Source organism: Neltuma alba, unplaced genomic scaffold (genome assembly GCF_004799145.2).
Source record: "Neltuma alba isolate B1F8T4 unplaced genomic scaffold, ASM479914v2 tig00012312_pilon, whole genome shotgun sequence".
NCBI lineage: Eukaryota > Viridiplantae > Streptophyta > Magnoliopsida > Fabales > Fabaceae > Neltuma > Neltuma alba.
The window spans coordinates 173,849-184,960 of record NW_021636823.1 but is presented as its reverse complement, the minus strand read 5'-3'; the positions used below and the strand labels follow the sequence as shown (position 1 = coordinate 184,960).

The window sequence follows — 11,112 nt, the reverse complement described above, 5'->3', positions numbered from 1 at the left end:
TAGTAAACGGGAAGAAAACAAAAGCTTCATAATTTCATTTTCCTTTCACCAAAAATGTGTTGAATAGCTCTTGGGTCTCCTAATGACTTGTACGAATTTTCTAGGTAATAATTAAGATAACTAAGAAATTAAGTCATCACATCACATGATGCTGGAAAGTCACGAGAGACTATTCAAATATTTACCCATGGTGACGTTTCTATTTTTAAAACTTATATTCTTGCAATATTTTGGCCAAAAAAAATTTAATTTTCTTAATACGAATCATGAACATTAGTGATTGAAGAAAAATTACAAATAAATCCCTCAAAATTACAAATAATTCTCTTTTAAAAAATTTAATACAATAAGTCCTTCAAATTTTATTGACTATATGGATACATGTCAAGGGACTCGTGTGTAAATATTTGGTTAAGTGGTCAAAGTTTAAATAAGTCCTTTCAAATTCAAATAAGTGATTATAAAGCCTATTTATCCCATTTGGCTAAAGTATTTGAAATTCTGATAAATCGTAATTTCAGTCCCAATCGCACATTTGAGCATAAGCTACTGAAAGTAGCTTTTGCCATTGAAAATCAGGATAGAGATTCAGCAACTAGGATATCCTCTATCTACCCTTATTAATAATGATTATTAAATTAAAATTATATTTAAATAATAATTAATTATAATAATTATATTAAATTATATTTCTGTTATATACGCTTATTGCTTTTTGGTAATTATATATTTATAAGTTATTTTAATAAATAAAATCTAAACATAATCCACATTCTTAATGTCACTTATAAAAGAACCCAAACAGAAATCACAATTAACTAATATCACTTTTAACTAGCGTCACTTATAAAAATTATAATCATATAAAATCACAGTTGTTCACCGCTAATCCAGAAAGTCATGCAATATGGACTAATAGTCAAATCACCCTTGTATCAATGTCAATATGTATGACAATTCTTCCACCAAGTCACCTCCTAAGACGACTTATTAGTGGCTCCAGACTTATAGATTACTCTACACAAGCTATTTTTAATAAAAATTTATCCGGCTTCTATCAAGCGAACAGAAACAAATTATTCATCGTTCTTGCATAAGGACTTATTAGTCTTCGTTTTTAAGTGTAAGCCATGGATTCAGCTAAAAAAAAAGAAAAAGGTGTGAGCCATGGATAGCCTGCCACTTCCCAGACTCCTGCTATGTAGAGGAAGAGTAAAAGGCAGTGTCACCCTGGAAAAGCCTTAGCCAATTTTCCATTTTCATGATAGCCTACAAAGAGCAAAGAAGTCACATAGCCAAAGTATTAGAAGTAGTTAAAGGTAGAATGAAGAAGACAACAATCCCCTCATTAAGTCGTCTCCTTCTCCTTATCTCCTTCACTTTATCAATCCTGCAAGCATTTCTCTCTGCTGGAAATTGTGCGGGTGTGTCAAGAGAACAAGTCTCACATTGCTCAAGAGAGTGAAAGCACAAGTCCATAAATACTAGGGCTAGTGAATGGGCCTAGAGGAGAAGGAGGATCTCGCGCGCACGATCATGGGCCACTGGAGGCCAATGCAGTGGAAATCTGGTGATCCCCCCGCGAATGATAACCTCTCAAAATTCTGACTTATTCAGCTTGTTTTAGCATCCTTTTATATGTTTTGGAAGTTACTTGTGCAGGAAAAAGCCCAAAGCAAGCAAGGAAGAGAGATTACTAGTGGAAGAGCTTAAAAAAGGACAAACCGCCGTGGCGCATGAAGTCAAATGCCACGGTGGCTCAAACAGAAATCAAGAGAAGCAATTTTGTGTAAGGCACCATGGCGCCTAATCACATCCACCATGGCGCCCCTATCTGTCCCAAGGAGTACAATTATGTGTAATTCATTGCAGTACCTAATCACATCTGCTATGATGTCCAACCCTTTTTGAGAAACCCCATTCTGTGATATCCGCCGCAGCGGATGACCACATCTGTCGCAGCGTCTGGCCCCTCACAGCTGTGTATTTTGAGCTGTAACTTAAAAATTAGGGGTTATACATGGGGGAACTCATGTTTTCTGGAGACATTTTGACTTTGGGGCGATTTTGGAGGCTTGCTCTGCTAGGGTTTGGAGTTTTGGAGGCTTAGGATCTTTCGGCTCGAAGCTAGAAGATATTTAAAGCTTTTTTTTCCTCAATTTTTTGGGGTTTTCATCTTCTTCCCTTTTTGTTTCTGTAATGACTACTAGCTATCTTATAGTTGTAGCTTTTTACTAAACATGTATAGCTAAATCAATTTTTCTAGGGTTATTTTGATCTATTGTATGGATTAAGACTTGGTTTAACTATCTCTTTAGTGTTAATGATAGTGTTTAGTTGTTTTTACCTTGAGCTTAATGCTTCCTTGTGTCTGGCCATCATTTGGATTGATTATTTGATTAGTTTAAACTTGAGAAAATTAAATTAATCTGTAAACTTTGGTAAAAACATGCCAGTCTGAAAATTTAACTTAGTAAATAGATGATTTATTGATAGAACAGAGATGTATTTGTTAACCTAGCATAGCCTAAAAGGGGTTTTGGTTTTCAAAGTGCAACCTTTCCAAACAAATGCAAAAGATTGCTATGTTTTACTACGATTGCAAAAATTTGGTTTTGACTTGAGAAAGTTTAACCAATTCTGCGAACCCTGGCTAACTAAACTTATAGTTAACTACTACTTGAGAAGTGATTACTCCAGTTTTATGAAGTATTTTAGTGAAAAATAACCCTAGTCCCTTATTTGTCTTAAAGTCAAGTTGATCTCAGATTGATTTAAATAATTGTTTTCCTATTTTTATTTCATAAAACCCCTTGCAACTTTTGTTTCACTTAAACTAATCAAGAACACAATTATGATTTTTAACTCATCTAGCCTTAGTTTCTAAGGGAACGATACTTTTTATATTACTTGCGATCCGTCCATTTATGGTTAAGCTAATCGGCGAACAAGTTTTTGGCGCAGTTATCGGGGACTCACGACAAGATTGTTTATGGTTAATTGTCTTGATTGTGTGATTGGTTACGCTTAAGTTTTCTTTTAGCATTTGTAGGGATAATTATAGATATAATGGTAGTATTTATTTTGTTCATTTCATTTGATAAGTTTGATACTCTTGTGTTTGATTTGACTTCGCAGGTACCTCCTGATGCATGCAAGGAAATCTTGACTATATCTTAGAAGAGGTTACTAAAGAAGGATCTAGTTCAAGAGAAACTGAGAACATACCGGAGGTTCGGCATTGACCCCAACTACTTCTACCACCACCACCTGAACCAGAACCACAAGAAAACATGGCAGAACAGGATAAAAATGATTTGTACACTCTGGATGACTATTTGGATAAGGAGGGGTAGACTTTTCACTCAAGTATCCGGTTACTAGACATTCAAGCTAGGAATTTTGAAATCAAGCCAGTTATGATTCAACTACTGGGGATGATTGGTACTTTTGAAGGAAATTTCAATGATGATCCTAATGAGCACTTGACCAGGTTTGTGGAAGTGCATGAGAACTTCAAGCAAAATAGAGTTACTAAAGATGCTCTAAGGCTGAGATTGTTCCTCATGTCTTTATCTCACAAGGCAAAAGCATAGTTGAATTCCTTGCCGGAATACTCGATTAAGACTTGGGATGAGCTGATGGCAAAGTTCAAGACTAGATTTATTCTAATAGGTAAACGAGTTACACTAAGGGGTGAATTACTTTCCTTTGAGTAGCATCCAGATGAGTTATTCTATGAGGCTTGGGAGAGATTCAAGGATATATGGAGAAATTGTCTGAATCATGAGCAAAAGAAATATGTTCTAATGGAAGCTTTCTGTAATGGGTTGAATGACTAGATGATGACTATGCTTAACACAGCTTCAAATGGTAGAATTGGAAAGATGAAATTCAATGAGCTATATCAATTGTATAAAGATGTGGCTTCTAGTACGATGCAACAGTATTACAAGAGGAGGCAAGAGTCTAGAAGACATAAGGAGCCGAGTTCCTCATCATCTAGAGATATTGCATCGCAACTTGAAACGATCTCCAAAAGATTTAACAATTTGGAACTGCAAATTAAGAAGGGCGATGCTGTAGGAGTTCATGCACTTCAGGCTCCAGGTTATACTTGTGACCACTATAATGAGGAACATCGCTCTAATCAATGCCCTTACACCTTGAAGACAGTCAATTATATGAATAATATGCAGCACAGACCACAAGGAAGTCCTTACTCTTAAACCTACAATCCAAATTTGAGAAATCACTCAAATTTCTCATGGTGGAATGGGCCAAGTTTGAACTCGCCATAAATATTATCATCTGGTGCTAAACAAATGGGGCCTTTAGGTTTTCATGGGCAAGCACAGCAACAAACACAACAGTAGCACCCTTTGAAGGATGAATCCAAAATCAAGAAAATATTTACTCAGTTATTGTCTAACCAAGAATCTGCAAAGGCTAAGAATAAAGTAAGCCTCGCGCTCCATGAAACTGCTATCTAGAATCTTAAGGTTCAAATGGGTCAACTGGCTTCACAAATGAATGTGTTCACAAGAAATAGCCTTCCAAGCGACAAAATTCCCAATCCAAAAAGGGATGGTAATGAAGAGTGTAAAGCTATCATTTTGAGGAGTGGAAAGCAACTACCAGACATTCTAAGGCCTAGTAGGACTACCAAAGACATCACTAACAGTGTGGTAACTGACCTTGATACAAATGAGCTTTCAGAGAAGGGTGCTATAGCAGAAGAGGAAGAGGGCAAGAAAAGAAAAAAAAACAGAATAAAATCTTAATGATGTCGTTCGAGGGAAAAATGTTGTGGGTGAAATGGTTGATGATAAAAAGAGGAAGACAACTCCTCCTCCCCTACCACACAGATGCTGCCACTTTCCTTTCCTTAAAGATTTAGGAAGAAGGATGAAGATGTCCAGTTCAAGAAATTTGTGGACATATTCAAGTAGTTGCACATCCACATCCTGTTTGTTGAAGCATTAGAGCAGATGCCCAAGTATGCTAAGTTTCTCAAGGATGTCTTATCTAAGAAGAAGAGATTTGGTGAATTTGAATATATAGTATTGATGGCAAGGTTGAAGAGTATGCAGAAATGATGAGTATTACAGCATTTCCTTATTGAAAAGCTAAGACTTTTGAGCCTCTTGATGTGACTAGTGCTTTAAGCTCTCCGCTAAAGCCTTCTGTTGATGAACCTCCGGTGTTAGAGTTGAAGACTTTACCTCCTCCTCTCAAGTATGTCTACTTGAGTAGTTCTACTATATTACCTATGATTGTTTCTTCTTAATTGTCCATGTTGCAAGAGGAGAAGCTGTTAAGGGTTTTGAGGAACCACAAGAAAGCGATTGGGTGGTCCATAACTGACATTAAAGGGATCAGCCCTTCTTTGTGCGTGCACAAGATTTTATTAGAAGATGGTCACAAACCTTCCATTGAGTGTCAAAGGAGATTAAACCCAGTTATGAAAGAGGTAGTCAAGAACGGGGTCCTTGAATAGCTTTCTGTTGGCATAGTATACCCTATTTCTGATAGCTCATAGGTGAGCCCAGTTCAATACATCCCTAAAAAAGGCGGTATAACTGTAGTGGCTAGCACTCGAAATGAGCTAGTACCAACTCGTATTGTGATTGGGTGAAGAATTTGCATGGACTATCGAAAGTTAAATGCGGAAACCAAAAAGGACCATTTCCAACTACCATTTATTAACCAAATGCTAGATAAACTTGCAGGGCAATAATTCTTCTATTTCTTGGATGGATATTCAGGCTACAACCAAATTGTAATAGCCCTAAATGATCAAGAGAAAACAACATTTACTTACTCGTATAGCATGTTTGCTTTTAAAAGGATGTCATTTGGTCTTTGCAATACTCTAGCAACATTCCAAAGGTGCATGATGGCTATCTTTACTGACATGATCGAGAAGACAATTGAAGTGTTCATGGATGACTTCTCTATTTTTGGAGATTCTTTTGATTGTTGCTTAGATAATTTGGTGGCTGTTTTGCAAAGGTATGAAGAAACCAACTTAATTCTGAATTGGGAGAAATGTCATTTCATGGTACAAGAGGGCATTGTCCTTGGTCATCATGTATCCAAACAGGGCTTAGAAGTTGACAAGGCAAAGGTATCTATTATTGAGCAATTGCCTCCATCAACAAGTATAAAGGGTATTAGAAATTTCTTGGTTCATGCGGGATTCTACCATCGTTTCATTAAAGATTTTTCTAAAATCACTAAGCCTTTCTGTAATCTTCTAGAGAAAGATAGGGAGTTCAAGTTCAATGACGCTTGTATGAACTCTTTTGAGGAGTTGAAGAAAAGGCTTACATCAGCACCAATTTTAGTGGCACCTAATTGGGAGATACCCTTCATCATTATGGCAGATGCTAGTGATTTTACCATTGAAGCAGTACCAGGATAAAAAGCAGAAAAGGTCTTCCATCCCATTTATTATGCAAGTAATACCTTGGATGATACCCAACTTAACTATACTACTACAGAAAAAGAATTACTGGTAGTGGTGTTTGCTTATGAAAAATTCCGCTCTTATATTGTAGGCACTAAAGTGACTATCTATACGGACCACTCTGCTGTGAAGTATCTGTTTACCAAGAAAGATTCCAAAGCACGCCTGATTCGCTAGGTCCTCTTGCTTCAAGAATTTGACTTGGAAATTGTTGATAGTAAGGGCACTGAAAACCAAGTGGCGGACCATCTGTCTCAGTTGAGTACTGAAGCTCAACATGATTACTGCTAAGAGATTAATACAGCTTTCCCTGATGAATGCTCATTCTTTATGGATGACTGACTACTCTATGGTATGCAGATCTGGTTAATTATCTAGTTTGTGGAACTCTGGCACTAGACCTTAACTTCTACCAAAAGAGGAAATTTCTTCACGATGCAAAGATGTACTTGTGGGAAAAGGCTTATTTATTCAAAAGATGTGCCGATCAGATGATAAGAAGATGTATTTTGAAAGTTGAGTAGCAAGACATTATAGAGTGTTGTCATTCTTCTGCCTATGGAGGGCACTTTGGAGGAGAGAAAACTGCTGCCAAAGTCCTTCAAAGTGGTTTCTATTAGCCTTCACTGTTTAAAGATGCATACGCCTTTGTGATATGATGTGATCGGTGTCAACGACTTGTAAACATATCAAGAAGGAATGAAATGCTTCTAAATAATTTTCTGAAAGTTGAACTCTTTGATGTATGGGGGACTGATTTCATGGGCCCTCTTCCAAAGTCTCTCAATCATGAGTACATTCTGGTCATTGTGGACTATGTCTTGAAATGGCTTGAAGCTACGGTTTGTGTATCCGTGATGCTAAGATTGTGATCAAATTCCTAAAGAAAAACATCTTCACTAGATTTAGAGCACCCCGTGCTATCATCAGTGACGGTGGCTCTCACTTTTGCAATCATCAATTTCAAGCTCTGACGAAGAAATATGGTGTAAAGCATAGGGTAACTTTGACATATCACCCTCCATCTAATGGCCAAGCTGAAATATCCAACCGAAAGATCAAAAGCATTCTTAAGAAGGTAGTAGTTGCAACAAGAAAAGATTGGTTATTGAAATTGGATGATGCTCTTTAGGCCTACAGGACAACGTATAAAACCCCGATTGGGATTTCTCCTTATCAGTTGGTGTTTAGAAAAGCATGCCACTTGCCTATGAAATTGGAGCATGGAGCTTATTGGGCCATAAAAAAGCTCAATCTTGACTTTTAAGCTGCTGGTGCAAAAAGGCTCCTTCAACTAAACAAACTGGAGGAATTTCATATTAATGCCTATAAAAGTGTAAGGCTCTATAAGGAGAGAACGAAGAAGTATCATGATCAGAAAATTCTACCTTAGGTCTTTAAAGCTGGGCAAAGAGTGTTACTACACAACTCAAAATTGAGACTATTTCTGGGCAAACTCAAATCACGCTGGTCAGGGCCATTCATTGTGGTACAAGCTACCAACCACAGTGCAGTGGAGCTAGAAAATGACACTGGTGAGAGATTTCATGTGAATAGCCATCGGTTGAAGCATTATTGGGGTAGAAAGGTGGATTGTCAAGTTTCCACGATCTTGTTTGCTGAGTAATCATAAGGAGCTAAAGAGTCGGGTTGAAGACTATAAACCAAGCGTTACTTGGGAGGCAGCCCAAGCTTTGAACTTGTCTTTTGTGTTATTTATTGCTTTTTGATTTTATTTTAGTAGTTTTATGTTTGATCTTTGTTTTTGTAGGCCTGAATGTTTATTCCTCAAACTTTGGAGCTTAGTAAGAAGGAGTGGCTGATTTCAATCTAATACAATCTCAAGCATTAACCTTGATCTTGTTGTTACATTTGGAATATTGAGTGCCCCTGACTGAAAGTTCTTTGATATTGTGGCTTTGATTGGTCACTTTGATTGTTCTGGATATTGTGCTAATTTGAGGCTTGTGGGTCTTGTTCTATGTGGTTCTTTGTGTTTTGTTGTTTCCTATGTTTATGCTTATGTTTGGTGTTATTTCCTTGTGTGTTGTGTGTTTGGAAGTTATAGGTCCTGTTAGTTGTGTGTTGGTGGCTTAGTCTAGTTAGGTTTGTCTAAGCGCCGCGGCGTATGCATCCATGTGCCACGGTGACTGTTGTCCTTTATGGAGTGTTTCTCTGTGATGGGAGCCGCGGTTGTTTGGATAATACACCACGACAATCTCTCCTTTTCTATTGGAACTCTGTTTTTGCAATAGGTGCCGTAGCACATTGTGTCATATGCCACGGTGTCCAAGTTTATCCTCTTCTGTTCATCTCTGTAACAACCCCCGCGATGAAGTTGTGAAATCACTACGGCGCCTACTTTTTTCCCCAACTCGTCCACTTTTGTCTAAGGCACTGCGGCAAAAGTCCTCATGAGTCGCAGCGACCTCTCGTATTCTGCAGTTCACAGTTCTTTGAGTTACTTGTGTTACCCCTTCTTATTGTCAGATTACCTATATTGCCCCTGTGAATCTGGACTCTTTTTGGCTTTAGTTCATGTTAGCAGTTTTTTTTTAAACCCTAACCTTCATGTCTTTTGACTCTACCTTTCTCCTCTTCTTTCTTCTTTGGCAACTAATGAATCCATTTCGACCCCTTGTCATATTACCCATATTCCCTCATTTTCTCTCTCTCATCAACCCCTTCTCCATTTCGACAGCAAAGCCCTCCCTCCTTCATTGCTAGTCTTCCCCTCCCTCCCCTTTAATTTCTTCTTTCCTCAAAACCCACCATCGAGCCCCATTACTATCTCTATCATAGTCTCTCCTCCATATTCTCTCACCATCGTCTTCCCATCCCCTCCAGAGTACCTTCAATCTGTTCATCCTCCTTTAAAAATATTGCCATCATCTTCATGTAGATTGCTTCTGCTGTTTGCCGATTAGCTTAACCGCAAGTAGATAGGTCGTAAGTAATATAAAAAGTATCGTTCCCTCAGAGACTAAGGCTAGATGAGTTAAAAATCATAATTTTGTTCTTGATTAGTTTAAGTGAAACAAAAGTTGTAGAAGAGTTTGTGAAATAAAATTAGGAAAACAATGATTTAAAGCAATATAAAATCAACTTGACTTTGAAACAATTAAGGGACTAGGGTTATTTTTCACTAAAATACTTCATAAAACTGGAGTAATCACTTCTCAAGTAGTAGTTAACTATAAGTTCAGTTAGCCAGGGTTCGCAAATTGGTTAGGCTTTCTCAAGTCAAAACTAAATTTTTGCAATCATAGTAAAACATAGCAATCTCTTGTATTTTTTTGGAAAGGTTACACTTTGAAAACCAAAAACCCTTTTAAGCTATGCTAGGTTAACAGATACATCTCTATTCTATCAACAAACCGTCTATTTACTAAGTTAAATTTTTGGACTAGCATGTTTTTACCAAAGTTCACAGATTAATTTAACTTTCTCAAGTTTAAACTAATCAAATAATCAATCCCAATGATGGCTAAATACAAGGAAGCAATAAGCTCAAGGTAAAAACAACTGAACATTATCATTAACACTAAAGAAATAGTTAAACCAAGTCTTAATCCATACAATAGATCAAAATAACCCTAGAAAAACTAATTTAGTTATACATGTTTAGTAAAAGCTATAATTATAAGAATAGCTAGTAGTCATTACAGAAACAAGAAGGGAAGAAGAAGAAAACCCAGGAAAATTGAGGAAAAAGCTTCAAATCTCTTCTAACTTCGAGCCCAAAGATCCCAGGCCTCCAAAACTCCAAACCCTAGCAGAGCCACCTTCCAAAATTGCCCCAAAGTCGAAGTATATCTAGAAAAACATCTGTCTCCCAATGTATAAGCCCTAATTTTTAAGTTACAGCTCAAAACGTATAGCCGTGAGGGGTCAAACGCCGCAGCAGATTACACAGAATGGGTTTCCTGGGAGCAACCTTTGCGTTAGCGTATGTGAGCATAGGCCACGATGGATTACACCGAACAGGGACTTCTTTGGGATAGCTTGGGTGCCATGGCGAATATGGTCAGGAGCTGTGGCGTCTCACTCAAAACTGCATTCCTTCCTCTCTATTAAAGCTGCCGTGGCATTTGTCTCCATGTGTAGCGACGGTTGGTCCTTTTTTAGCCTCTCAGCTTCTGGTCTCTCTTCCTTGCTCGCTTCAGGCTTTTTCCTACAAAATTGACTTCCAAAACTTATAAAAGAGTACTAAAACAAGTTGAATAAGTAAGAATTTTAAGAGGTTATCACATCCCCAAACTTAGACCTTTGCTCGTCCTCGAGTAAAACAACAAACCAGCAACTGAGTAACAAATTGCACATCAAAGATTGTAGGAATAGCTATATCCTCATCAAATGCTCAAGAAAATATACAGGATAGAAAATTACTGAATCAGCCTAAGAAACAAGTTTCATGAGCTTAAAACAAACTTTTAATGATTTTGGAGTGTGAGTATGTGTATAGAGTTAAAGAACATCTCTCATGACAATGTCCTAGCAGAATATGGAACTTTAGCCAACATACTAACCTTCAACCACATACTTTCATAAGCTTAACTCCTTCTCCCTCTGTGCCTACAACTCACCCCACCTAAATTTGAAATCAAAGGGACTTTTCAGCTTGTAACGTGGCCAAGAGG

The 11,112-nt window shown here is 37.5% G+C and overlaps 1 protein-coding gene across 1 annotated transcript in view; it reads right to left on the bottom strand.

Annotated features, from left to right (window-relative positions):
- LOC114725935 (antifungal protein ginkbilobin-like protein 1) overlaps nt 1-11,112 on the bottom strand; it is an 85,796-nt gene that overhangs the window by 16,252 nt on the left and 58,432 nt on the right. The gene's annotated exons all lie outside the window — the stretch shown is intronic.